Source organism: Erinaceus europaeus, chromosome 12, assembly GCF_950295315.1.
Source record: "Erinaceus europaeus chromosome 12, mEriEur2.1, whole genome shotgun sequence".
Classification (NCBI taxonomy): Eukaryota; Metazoa; Chordata; class Mammalia; order Eulipotyphla; family Erinaceidae; genus Erinaceus; species Erinaceus europaeus.
Window position 1 is genome coordinate 98788887 of NC_080173.1, and position 13583 is coordinate 98802469.

The window sequence follows — 13583 nt, forward strand, 5'->3', positions numbered from 1 at the left end:
GGAGGGGAGCCGGGTGCTTGAACTGGGATCCTTACTCTGGTCTTTGCGCCCATGGTGTGTGGTTGCTTTTAAAATAAACAGCATAGCTTATCTGTACTCAGGAGAAGAGATTGTAAAGAGACCTTTAAGTTTGCAGACAGTTTAAGAGCCCTAAACCAGCATACTCATTTTTCTTCTCAAGTCTATAAAAATTTAAAATGAGGCTTTTTTTTGTAAATATAGTGTGATACATGACAATGCAGTTTTTGGGGGTCGGGCAGTAGTGCAGCAACAACATCAATAACAACTACAATAATAACAATAAGGGTAACAAAAGGGAAGAGATAAATATTAAAATGAAAGAGAAATAGCTTGCTTGCTTCTGGTTTTGTTGGTGGTGGTGTTGTTGTTTCTATCAGAGCACTGCTCAACTTTCGCTTCAGGTGGTGTAGGGGGTTGAATGTGGGATTTTGAAGCCTCAGGCATGAGAATCTGTTTGCATAACCATTATGCTAGCTACCCCTGGCCATGGGTTATTAATTAATTAGTTTTGCCCTCTAGGGTTATTGCTGGGGTTCAGTGCCTGCACCACGAATCCACTGCTCCTGTGGCCACCCCCCCATTTTGGTTGTTGGACAGGACAGAGAATTTGAGAGAGATGAGGAAGACGGGGAGAGAAAGACAAGACACCTGCAGACCTGCTTCAAGGCTTATAAAGCAATCCCCTTGCAGGTGTGGAGTGGGGGCTCGAACCAGGATCCTTGTGCTGGTCCTTGCGCTTCGTGCTATGTGCTTTTAACTCGGTATCTACCATATTTACTTATTTATTTATTTGCCTCCAGGGTGCCTCCACTGTGAGTCCACTGCTCCTGGAGGCCATTTTCCCCATTTTGTTGCCCTTGTTGTAGTTGTTGTCGTTGTTGGATAGGACAGAGAGATCGAGAAAGGCAGGGAAGACAGAGAGCACGATCCCGAAGGGCACTGTCTCTTTTTTAATGATAGCAGAGTAGTATTCCATGAAATACGCATCCCATAACTTCTTTAGCCAGTCATCTGTGGATGGACATTTGGGCTGCATCCACTCTCACTATTGGAAATAATGCAGCTATGAACACAGGGGTGCATATGTCTTTCCAAATTCTGTCCTTTGGGTATGTGCCCAACAGTGGTGTTGCTACATCATAAAAGCATTTCCATTTTCACTCATTTAAGGACTCTCCATACTGTTTTCCATAGGGACTGCCCTAGTTTACACTCCTAGCAACAATGAGTCTGTACTTTATTTGAGCCTCTGTTCAACACCAAGATCTTTACTGTATTCATTTCACTATGTTATTTTGCCAGAACACTGCTTAGTTACATACGGTAAGTGTATGTTGGTGCCAGGGAATCAGCCCGGGACTTTGGAGGATTAGGCATGAAAGTCTTTTTGCTTTATCAGGTATAGCATCTCCATGCCCCTTCATGTTAGTTTCTGTATCTTTGATTACTCAGAATTTATTGGCAAATGGCTTGGAAAAGAACTCTTTGGAAGTCATTATTTTAATTAAGTTAATTAATTTTAAAATGAGGGAGAGAAATTGAGAAGAAAGAGGGAGGTAGAGAGGGAGAGAAAGAGAGACACCTGGAAGTCAGGCGGTAGCTCAGCGGGTTAAGCACACGTGGTGCAAAGTGCAAGGACCGGCATAAGAAACCCGGTTCAAGCCCCCGGCTCCCCACCTGCAGGGGAGTCGCTTCACAGGCAGTGAAGCAGGTCTGCAGGTGTCTGTCTTTTTCTCCCCCTCTCTGTCTTTCTCTCCTTTCTCCATTTCTCTCTGTCCTGTCTAACAATGACGACATCAACAACAACAATAATAGCTACAACAACAATAAAAAAAAGGGCAGCAAAAAGGAAATAAATAAATTTTTAAAAATTAGCTTGGACCTGGGTCTTCATGCATTTTAACATGCACTTTACCAGGTGTACCACTGCCTAGCCCTGAAGTCATTATTTCATTTTTTATTTTTAAAAGATTTTGTTTTATTTACTCGTGAGAAAGATAGGAGGAGAGAAAGAACCAGACATCACTCTGGTACATGTGCTGCCGGGGAGAGAACTCCAGACCGCATGCTGGAGAGTCCAGTGCTTTATCCATTGAGCCACCTCCTGGACCACTCATTATTACTGTATTTTGTAAGTTCTTTGGTGCTTGTAACGTTTTTCTCTCCTAAGATAGCTATATAACATGTTATTTTCATCTGTTAGCTCTTTGCTTGTTATGTCTTACTGCTTTTTTAAGGATTAGGAATGCATCTATGGCAAAAATGAAAAATGAATATCGAATCCAGCCAAGCTCAGAGTCACCAAGCCATTGTCCAGCTTCTCAGCCCACGGGGGTAGGGAGAGCACAGTCCTCACTCTGTGTTGGAAAGGTCAGCACATGCAGACTGCGGGCCAAGTCAGAAGCACATTCCAGTGGTGAGGCAGAGCTCTCTTTTGCCTTCTTCCCACTTAAGATTAAATTTAGACGCTCAGCAAAAAGTCTTTCAGTTGACTTCAACAGCTGTTTTAGCCACCTTGCTTCTCTCCCCCTTTTCTTTTTGTGATCATTACACTTACACACCCTTTTTGAACCTATGTACGGAACATTCCTGGAGAATCTTTCTACGTTAGTAAATCTGATGAGAGTGTTAACACATTGTTTTCTTAGAATCTGCAGCACTCAAAGTATGCCCAATACATGGTTCCGTTTGCACTGTGTATGAATCAGTACTTTCTTGTGCAGGCACACCTGCATATCCTCCAGTTTGTCTTATTTTGGGGCAAGAAAACATACCATCTGCACCATATGTCTGGCGTCATTCAGGTTTTAAAAATTAAGTGTTCCTCAAAGGTTTATTTGAGATAGAATTGTTTCTAGTTACTGTACCACAGACCCAGTATATTAACATCATTCAGGAAATACGTGTGTGTGTGTGTGTGTGTGTATGCTATTTGTATCATTACTTGAATACCATGACTTTCCAGAACACTTAAAACATTTGCTGGGAGTGGGGCAGTGGCGCAGTGGGTTAAGTGCAGGTGGCGCAAAGCGCCAAGGACCAGTGTTAGGATCCTGGTTCGAGCCCCCGGCTCCCCACCTGCAGGGGAGTCGCTTCACAGGCGGTGAAGCAGGTCTGCAGGTGTCTTTCTCTCCCTCTCTGTCTTCCCCTCCTCTCTCCATTTATCTGTCCTATCCAACAACAATGGCATCAATAGCAACAACAATAGCTACAACGATAAAACGACAACAAAAGGGAATAAATAAAAAAAAATAGCTAATCTCCAAGCTTCTGTGCTGAAATTGCATTTTCATAAAATGACAGCAAATTATGATTTAGGAATCAAATTTAGCTGGCTGCCCATTTTCTTTTTTTAAATTTATTTCATTTTTGTTGTTGTTGTATGCTGGGAAATTGTGCAGATGCAGTCACAGCCGCCATGTTGTCCCCTCAGGTTATTGCCAGTTCCCACAAGAGTTAATAGATTTTCTCGGACTGCCTTTCCCAGCCAATCCTGTCCCAACTTGTCACTCCTGGTGTTTGCCCTATAAAACCCTCCTGCTTCCGCCTCTCTCTCTCTTGCCGGCTTTTCACCTTGGTGAATGGACGCAGGGAAGGGTGCTGGGCGCAGTGGGAGGCGGCCATTTTTGCTAGCTCCACGTGGCTCCAACCACTGCGAACCCTGATTTGTGTTCCCTCTTCGCCCCGATCTCCTCTCTCTCTCCTCCGCGGCGCAGCCCAACATCTGTAGCTATTGTTGTTAGTGATGTCATTGTTGGATAGGACAGAGAGAAATGGAGAGAGGCGGGGGAGAGAAAGAGAGACACCTGCAGACCTGCTTCACCACTTATGAAACGACTCCCCTGTAGGTGGGGAGCCGGGGGCTCGAACTGGGATCCTCACATTGGTTCTTGCATTTTGTGCCATGTGCACTTAACCTGCTGCTACTGCCTGACTCCCTATCTACTTTCATAATCTATGAGATGAATATAGCTTTTATATTTAAATTTTTTAAATATTTATTTATGGGAGGGGAAATATTTATTTATTTATTCCCTTTTGTTGCCCATGTTGTTTTATTGTTGTAGTATTATTATTGTTGTTGTTATTGATGTCATCGCTGTTGGGTAGGACAGAGAGAAATGGAGAGAGGAGGGGAAGATGGGGGGAGGGGGAGATAGACACCCGCAGACCTGCTTCACCATCTGTGAAGGGAGCGACTCTTCTGCAGATAGGGGAGCTGGGGGCTTGAACTGGGATCCTTAACACCAGTCCTTGCTCTTTGTGCCACCTGCGCTTAACCCGCTACGCCATGCCACGCCCAACTCCCAGTTTTTGTATTTTAAAATAATTGGCAGAGTCAAAAGGAGAAAAACATTTTGCGACAGTTAAAGTCAAAATTCAGCTTTGTGTCCAATCATAAAGTTTTCCTGTAACAGACATACTGGCTTATAGGCCTGTGGGTATCCTCACACTTGAAGAGCATTGCATGGGAATCCTCTCTTTCCATAGTAGTTCGGGACAGAGAAGATGCCTATGCAGGGTGAGGCTTTGCAAGGTTATGTTATTAGTCAACAGGAAAAAGCACCATTTTTGATGGCTTTTAAAAATTTCTTGTTTGTCGGCACAGAATGTGGCAAAGCACGTTGAGAACTGGACTTGCAAGCAGGAGATTGATCCCTGGCATTTCATATGCCGGGGTGATGCTCTTGTGTATAGTCTCTTTCCCCCACCTCTCCCCTCCTCTCCCTCCCCCTCATTAATAAATATATAGCCGTTTAAACAGCACAGAGCTCTTCTTTGTTATAAATGTATCGGGAAATGAACAAAGTAGAAAAACCAATATTTAGTACACTCTGATTTAAAATGGATGTTGCAAACAGTGCTGTTCAATTAAACAGCGCAGGAGGTGGCAGGATGGCGAGAGACAGGGAACACAGCGCCACCGCACGTCCACGCAGCCGCACAGAGCACTCGTGTGCACTGCACCTGGTGAGCATGCCCCAGCCCCGCTTCCTGCACTGTTGTAGACACTCGCCTTCAGTACTTCCTGCCGCATACTCAAAGCTGTTTAGGTGCTGCCAGTGTAAATGTTTCCCCAAGGGAACTGTCTTCTCTGACTCCACTTGTGTGTGATTTGCATTTCACCTCAGTGCTACTAACTAGCTTTTGGTTCTTTGTTGTGCTTTTATCTCTGCTGACCAGTTCCCACTTTTTTTTTTTTCAGTTCCCACTTTCAATCACCCATTTTTGTAAAAAAAATCACATGGGCTTATCAGGGGAAGACAATGAAGCATCACAAACTGTTGGTGCATGAACTGAATTACAGATGAGCAGTGACCAGTCACCAACAGCTGTGAATGAAGGGGTGTTATATAGGCCACCGAGCTTTGAGGCTTCCCTGCTACTCACGTCGTGATCTGTAGACATAAGAGCTATGAGCAAGGCTTGTATTTTTTTTTTAATATTTATTTTATTTATTTATTCCCTTTTGTTGCCCTTGTTGTTTTATTGTTGTAGTTATTATTGTTGTTGTCGTTGTTGGATAGGACAGAGAGAAATGGAGAGAGGAGGGGAAGACAGAGAGGAGGAGAGAAAGATAGACACCTGCAGACCTGCTTCACCGCCTGTAAGGCTTGTATTTTTATGAAATTATGTTTACTGTATCCTGGTAACTAAAGTTTGCAGGGATGTGGTAGGGTGACTAGGATAAGTCAACTAAGCCACAGTAAATTTATGTGTGTTAGAACCTTGCAAAGTCTATCTGCAGTGGTGACAGACATCTTAGAGGCCTTACCATTTCAGCATTTTACTGTCTTGTCCTTTGCTGAAAATGCTGACTCTTGTTAAGACCATGGGGTTCATTTTTGCCTAACTCCCCACAGTTGTGGTCCGGGAGGTGGCACAGTGGGTAGAGTATCAGACTTTCAAGCATGAGTTCCCAAGTTCAATCCCCGGTAGCTCATACACCAGAGTGATGCCTGGCTCTTTCTCTCTCTGTTTCTCATTAATAAATAAAATCTTAAAAATAAATCCCCATAATTACTGTATTCTTGTCTGGTTTTGGTATGGGGTTATTACCAGTTATAATCTGTAGCAAGTAAGTTAGTGTCGAAGCGCTGTTTTATAGAACATTCTGCATATTAACAGATTCAAGTCGTGTAAGTCTTATGATTCCAGCTTACAATGCAGCATTAAAGCAGAGATTAAAAACTTTCCCAGGGCCACACAGATAATAGGTGTTAGGACTCAGATGTAAATATCCCATCTCATTTGCGACTGAGCTAACCACCACTACAAATGAGTTGGGAGATTCTTTTTCAAAATTTTAGAGTTTAGAGTTTGTGTTAGATCAGTTATATATACTTTTAATAATTGGTAGAACTTGGTGGGGGCCAGGTGGTGGTGCACTTAGTGGAGCGTACACATTACCGTGCTCAGGGACTTGGGTTCAGGTCCCCCAGCCCCTCCCCTGCAGGGTGACCAGGGAGAGAAAGATACTTGTAGCACTGCTTCAACTCATGAAGTTTCCCCTCTATAGGTGGGACCAGAGGCTTGAACCTGGGTCCTTTGTACATGGTAACGTGTGTGCTCAACCAGGTGTACCACCATCCGACCCCTTTTATGAAGTTTTATGTTAGGTACATACAAGTTAAAATTTTAATATTGATTGTCTTCTTTTTATATTTATTTATTTTCCCTTTTGTTGCCCTTGTTTTATTATTGTAGTTATTATTGTTGTTGGATAGGACAGAGAGAAATGGAGAGAGGAGGGGAAGACAGAGAGGGAGAGAAAGACAGACACCTGCAGACCTGCTTCACTGCCTATGAAGCTACTCCCCTGCAGGTGAGGAGCCGGGGACTCGAACCAGGATCCTTATGCCAGTCCTTGCACTTGACACCATGTGTGCTTAACCTACTGCGCTACCACCCGACTCCTCCTCCCTTTTTTTCTTTTCTGTGTAAAGAGAGTGCAATTTGTTTGGGCTGTCAGCAGATAATTAGGCAAAAGTGGCAGATTCTAAGGCCAATAACCAAAGCCACCTTGATTATAGCAGTAGCAAGCACTGTTTATGCTGAGAGCAGGGGAAGGATTGCCATAACTGTGTTCTTTATTTTTAAAAAATACTTATTTATGTATTTATTCCCTTTTGTTGCCCTTGATTTGTTGTTAAATTATTGTTATTGTTGTCGTCATTGTTGGATAGGACAGAAAGAAATGGAGAGAGGAGGAGAGAAAGATAGACACCTGCAGACCTGCTTCACCGCCTGTGAAGCGGCTCCCCTGCAGGTGGGGAGCTGGGGGCTTGAACCAGATCCTTACTCAGGTCCTTGCGCTTTGCGCCACCTGCGCTTAACCTGCTGCGCTACCGCCCGACTCCCTTCCAATTTCCTTTTAAGAAACCAAAACTTCAAAAATATTCTGTTGACAAACTCACATGGTGCAAAGCGCAAGGACCCCTGTAAGGATCCCGGTTGGAGCCCCCGGCTCCCCACCTGCAGGGGAGCCGTTTCACAAGCTGTGAAGCAGGTCTGCAGGTGTCTGTCTTTCTCTCCCCCTCTCTGTCTTCCCCTCCTCTCTCCATTTCTCTCTGGACATCAATAACAACAATAATAACTACAACAAGGGCAACAGAAGGGGAAATAAATAAATATAAAAAAATTAAAATCTTTTTTTAAAAAAAGTTAACCTTTGCTTGCCCCACAGCTGACTGTAGAAGTGCAGATGATGTGTTTTGAAAGACGCTGGGAAACCGATTCTAAAATGCAGTCACAGAAGAGGCGATAGATACTTAATGGGGATCTTGATCTCGAGATTGTGCCAGTGGGTGTAGGTGTAAAGAGATTTTGCAAGGGTGATAGTATGACTGGGGTGCTTCTAAAAGGCCAGGTGGTCTCACAGGATGGGAACACTTGGTCACCCTCTGGAAAATGGCTGTTGGTTGTGGCAGGTGTAGACCGGGCCTTCTGCCATTGTCGTTGGACTCGATATCACACTGGGGGTTATGAGTTATTTTATTTATTTATTTGGATAGAGACAGCCAGAAATCGAGATGGAAGGGGGTGATAAGAGGGAGAAAGCCAGAGAGACACTTGCAGCCCAGCCTCACCACTTGTGAAGCTTTCCCCCTGCAGGTGGGGATCGGGGGCTCAAACTCAGGTCCTTGCGCCCTGTAACGTGTGCGCTTGACCAGGTGCACCACCACTCGGTTCCATGAATTTTTAAAGTAGGCATTTGTGGTCCTTTTATATAAAATGTTTTCCTGGTGTTCAAGATACTTCCAACACTCTTCATCTTTTATGAGGAAAAAACAGAGCAAATTTTGAGGTCTCAAGTGATTAGAGGAAAAAAAATCTGCATAAGTAAAAAAAAGTTTGGGTTTATTTATTGATTTACTTCTTTTGTGAGTGCACTGTTCAGCTCTCTGGCGTATGGTGGTAGCAAGGGTTTGAACCTGGTACCTGCCATGTCTCAGGCATGAAGATCTCTTGCACTATTTAAAATGACACTATCTCCACAGTCCCAAAGTTTTTTTTTTTAATATTTATTTTATTTATTTATTCCCTTTTGTTGCCCTTGTTGTTTTATTGTTGTAGTTATTATTGTTGTTGTTGTTGGATAGGACAGAGAGAAATGGAGAGAGGAGGGGAAGACAGAGAGGGGGAGAGAAAGACAGACACCTGCAGACCTGCTTCACTGCCTGTGAAGCGACTCCCCTGCAGGCGGGGAGCCGGAGTTCGAACCAGGATCCTTATGCCGGTCCTTGTGCTTTGCGCCACCTGCGTTTAACCCGCTGCGCTACAGCCCGACTCCCCAGTCCCAAAGTTTTAAAAACTTAATTAGATTCAGATAGATTAAGTTGTAAAATTGAAAACAAAACCAAATTCATTTTCTCAAAATCGGGATGTGAGATATTGAATCATTTTAAGATTCACTGTAGAAAAATAGAATTTAGTTTGAAGGTTTATTTTTGGTGGTAGTTATAGTAGAAATCTAAGTGCTGTGTCATTGTGGCCAGTCTCTTGTTTTGGCCAGCATACGCAGACTGCACAGACATCTTGCCATCTGTATCACATGGCTGTCAGCGGGGGTGTTGGTGCAGAGTATTCTTCTTGAAGGAGGACAGTGCCTGCTGGCAGGCCCCCAGGAGCCTAGGGAGCCTCGAGATCCACGTGTGTCAGTGAGAACTCTCCACAGACTGCTTGCGTGGAACCCTAAAGTAAGCAGAGCTTCTGCCTTGTGCTGCAGTCTTGCGAGTGTGCATGTGTGTGTGGTGTTTTAGAGGCGGAAGGCAGTGGGAGCAGGACCTCTTCGGGGGACTGTGGAGAAGGGAGATCTACGGTGTTCTTTCCTTTTGTGGTGTCGCTGGGTGGTGGCCTCAGCTATTCTAGTAGCCAGGGGCGAATCCTCTGGTGAACAGGACAAATAGTTATGAACAGAACCCTGAGGAAGCTGGCAGTTCTGTCAGTCCGTAGTCATACAGCAGTTGTCCTTCAGGAGACAGCTGGGAGTGGAAAGTGAAGCTGCTCTGATGAAGATGTGGCAGTGGGGAAATGCTGGAGAAATCAGATTGGCTTCAGGGTAGCTGAGGGCCAAGGGGGTGTGCCTTGCCATGCTTCCAGCCTCGGTGTGGTGTGCGGCAGGACAGCACACGGGAGGTAAAGTAGGAGGCTGCCAGTGTGGTGGGAGGCTAGAGACTGGCTTTTGGGGAGGCGTGGAGTGGGGAGAGTAGCTGCCTCCCTAGAGATGCTTGATAAGGATCTGGCTTTACTTTGAATGAAATACTGTGTCTTAACTCAAAGTATAAATCCAGGCTTTCTGGTTCTATCAATTAAAAACAGAACACAGCTTCCAAGTAAATCAGGTTCAACTTGGAACCAGCCTCTGAAAGGAATTCACTAGGAGAAATTGAAGGAATAAAGTCCTCATTTAGTACTTGCAAGCCTGCTAGGCAAATTTGCAGTTTCTCATGTTGAAATAGAATCTTTAGACGCAGACTATATCTCTAATTGCGTCAGATCATAAGTGATTTGTAGGACACTGGGCTCCTTCCTGGTCTGAGGACAAGCATTGCATTCTGGGCACAGCATTCTCACTGATGCCCTGGAATAACAGCTTAGTGTTGGCTTCAGGCTTCTACCTTTTTTATTTTTGCCTCCAGGGTTATTGCTGGGGTTCAGTGCCTGCACTCCGAATCCACTGCTCCTGGAGGCCATTTTCCCCTTCTGTTGCCCTTTTTATTTTATCGTTGTTTTTGTTATTGCTGTCATTATTGTTGGATAGGACAGAGAAAAATTGAGAGGGGGAGAGAAAGACAGACACCTGCAGACCTGCTTCACCACCTGTGAAGCGACTCCCCTGCAGGTGGGGACCAAGGGCTTGAACTGGGATCCTTACACCAGTCCTTGTGCTTAACCTGCTGCGCTACCGCCCAACTCCCTGGGTTCTGCCTTTTTTTTTTTTTTTAAATATTTATTCCCTTTTGTTGTCCTTGTTGTAGTTATTATTGTTATTGATATCGTTGTTGGATAGGACAGAGAGAAATGGAGAGAGATGGGGAAGACGGGGAGAGAAAGACACCTACAGACCTGCTTCACCACCTGTGAAGCAGACTTCCCTGTAGGTGGGGGGCCGGGGGCTTGAACTGGGATCCTTACGTGGGTTTTACCTTTTAAATCAACCCTGCTTCCCCCAATAAAGGAGAAATTGCTGAATACCAGTGTACACTTACCCTGCCTGTACTAGGACTCACATGTGAGCCCCCAGCCACCACATGGGAGCAGCTCGCAAAGGGGAAGCTTCGTGAGTGGTGGAGTGATACTCTGATGTCTCTCCTCTTTGTTTCTCACCGTTTATCTTGGGGGGCGGGGCGTCTCCACCTGTGGGACAGTGCTGTGGTGTGTTTTGTCTGCTGTATGTACCGGAGCACTGAGCTGGCCTGTCACCCCCTTCCACTTTTTATGACACTTCTCATTTACATGGTCCTCCCCTGTGGTGGCCAGAGACTCAAACCCAGGGTCCTCTTGTGTGGTAAAGTGTGTGCTCAACTGTGAGCTATCTCCTGGCCCCTAGAGAGAGTTTGAAGTGGACATTATGAACAATCTTCTGCCGCTGAAAATTCATTAATGCTTATTTATTACATTGGCTATTGAAACTTACAATGAATCTCCCTTAGATAGTTATGTATATAAAGTTGTCTAGATGATTGGGAAGAAAGTTTCTTCCTTCTTAACCTGCTAGGAGGCAGTTTTATGAAAGATGATGCACACTGCTTTTCTGCTGCCCCCCCCCCCCCCCCCCGCTGTAACCTGTGCATTCATTCAGCCAGGTATGCTACCACCTGGTCCCCTAAACAAGTTTTTTCCTCCCTTTTACCAGAGCACCATGCTTGTGGTGTTCTGGCTTATGGTGGTGCAGGGGGGTGGGGGGGAATTGAACCTGGGATTTGAGAATTTGCACAAGCATTTTGCTATCTTCCCCATCCCCTCCCTCCTTATTTTTATTTATTATTTTATTTTGCCTCCAAGGTTATTGCTGGGGCTGGGTGCCTGCACTAGGAATCCACTGTTCCTGGAGGCCATTTTCCCCCATATTATTGCCAATGATGTTGTTTGATAGGACAGAGAAATCAAGAGAGGAGGGGAGACAGAGAGGGGAGAGAAAGATCTGCCTCACTGCTTATGACACCCCCCCCCCCCGCAGGTGGGGAGCCGGGAGCTCGATTTGGGATTCTTGAGCCGGCCCCGTATTTATTCGATAGAGACAAATCAAGAGGGAAGGGAAGAAAAGAGAAGAAAGACAAACACCTGCAGCACTGCTTCACCACTTTGTGAAGCTTTCCCCCTGCAGCTGGGAACTAGGGCCTTGGACCCATGCCCTTGCACACTGTAACATGTGTTTCAACCAAGTGCACCACTGCCCACCTCCTACTATCAGACACTTTTTCCAGTCATGAACCCGTTTCTGGAGTTAGGAGGAAAGCGACATAAGAACTAGATTCATGATAAAGTAAGGCTGATGGTCTTTCTAGGGGTGAAGTCTCAAAATAATTCTGCATTATTACTTTTTGAAAGACAGTGCTGGCTATTGCAAGTGAATCTTGATGGACATTTGAGTACTGAAGCCTGGGAGGTGGTGGAGTAGATGAAGTGTTGGACCTTCAAGCGTGAGGTTCTGAGTTCGGTCCCTGACATTGCATCTGTCTGAGTGATTCTCTAGTTTTCTCTCCCTGTTTCTCATTAATAAACAAAACAAAATCTAAGAAAGAAAGAGAGAGAGAGAAAGGAAGAAAGAAAATTTGAATACTCTTGTGTGAAATGAAAATATTATAGTGGTTGTGACAGTGTTTGGATTCTACTTTTCCATGAGTTTGCTTTCATTACTTCAGCTCTGGGAGTAGGGTGGGGAAAAGAGGCCAGAGGCCAGAGCTAGCAACAGACATCCAGTTAGTGACTGTCCTTTTATAGTGATCCAGAATGCCCGGAGGACCTCAAAGGTTGCCCATACTTCTTTATATGTAATTTGATGTGAACACTAATGTCTTTAGATTTGGCAGATTAATTCCCCATGTGGATTAGCCATAAAGCAGAGAAGGTACCTGTGACCTCATCATATATTCTTATCGACTCTATGAGTGCAGAGCTATTAATAGGGGACAGTCAGGAGACCAGGATTCTGCCTCATCATCCTGTGATGTAGACACCTCCTTCTTGCCTTAATTTACTTATTTTGAAAACCCCACTCACCATGTAATTCTACTTCAGTCACGTGGTCAGAATAAAGGATTAGATGATGTGGTCCAGGAGGTGGCACAGTAGTTAAGGATTAGATGATGACTGTGTTTGGCTGCAATGTGTGTTTTCCTGGTGCCTGGGCAAGTAGTACAGGTCTTTTTTTCTGTCTGTATGGTCTCATCTCCAATGTTACTCAAAACTGGGTGGAATTTCTTTAGTCAGATGTGTTCAGACCAGGTATTGTGTGTGCACTAGTGAGTTTGTCTTTTTTTTTTTTTTCCAGTCTCTCCTTTGCAAACAACAACAAAACAAACTTGCTTTTAATTAAACTTGAAAACCCAGTTTTCATTGAAATTATTTAATGTGTAATATGGTTCATGTTCACACAAGGATCTATGAGGTTTTCTAAATTGCCGGACTAACTTCATGGGCATGAGAGAGATGACCAGGGACTCATGGCTGAGCTGGAAACGCAGTTCAATCTTTATTGACAAGCGGGGATGCAGTTCGATCTAGCTGTAATCACAATCCTGTCTTTATATATCTCCTGAGGTAGAAGTTTCAGGTTGGAAGAGGATGTACGTAGGACAGGGGGTGGGGAGAAGGAAAAAGCGCGTGAACCATTGGGGATTAAACCAGTGCGGGCAAAACAGTGATAATGTAATTAGACCACAGCGGCAAACAGAAGGGGTCTTAGAAGCAGAATTTAGAAGCAGACCAACATTTTCCCCTTTCTTTTTAACTAATGGCCATAGTATCAGGAGTGTGGGGTGACAGAAACCTATATCATACAGGCATTTTCAAAAGAACTGGCACAAGACATGGAGGGACAAGTAGGAGAGCAGGAA

The 13583-nt window shown here is 44.6% G+C and overlaps 1 protein-coding gene across 18 annotated transcripts in view; it reads left to right on the forward strand.

Moving 5' to 3' along the window:
* The window catches only part of MAP4 (microtubule associated protein 4), a 142446-nt gene that overhangs the window by 31139 nt on the left and 97724 nt on the right, over positions 1 to 13583 (forward strand). The window contains exon 1 of one of the 18 annotated variants that reach the window (XM_060204764.1): positions 9089 to 9221. The exons of the other annotated variants lie outside the window; for them this stretch is intronic. The gene's annotated coding sequence lies outside the window, so the exon portion shown is untranslated. Of the gene's footprint in view, positions 1 to 9088; positions 9222 to 13583 lie in introns of those variants that run through there. 18 annotated transcript variants of the gene reach the window in all.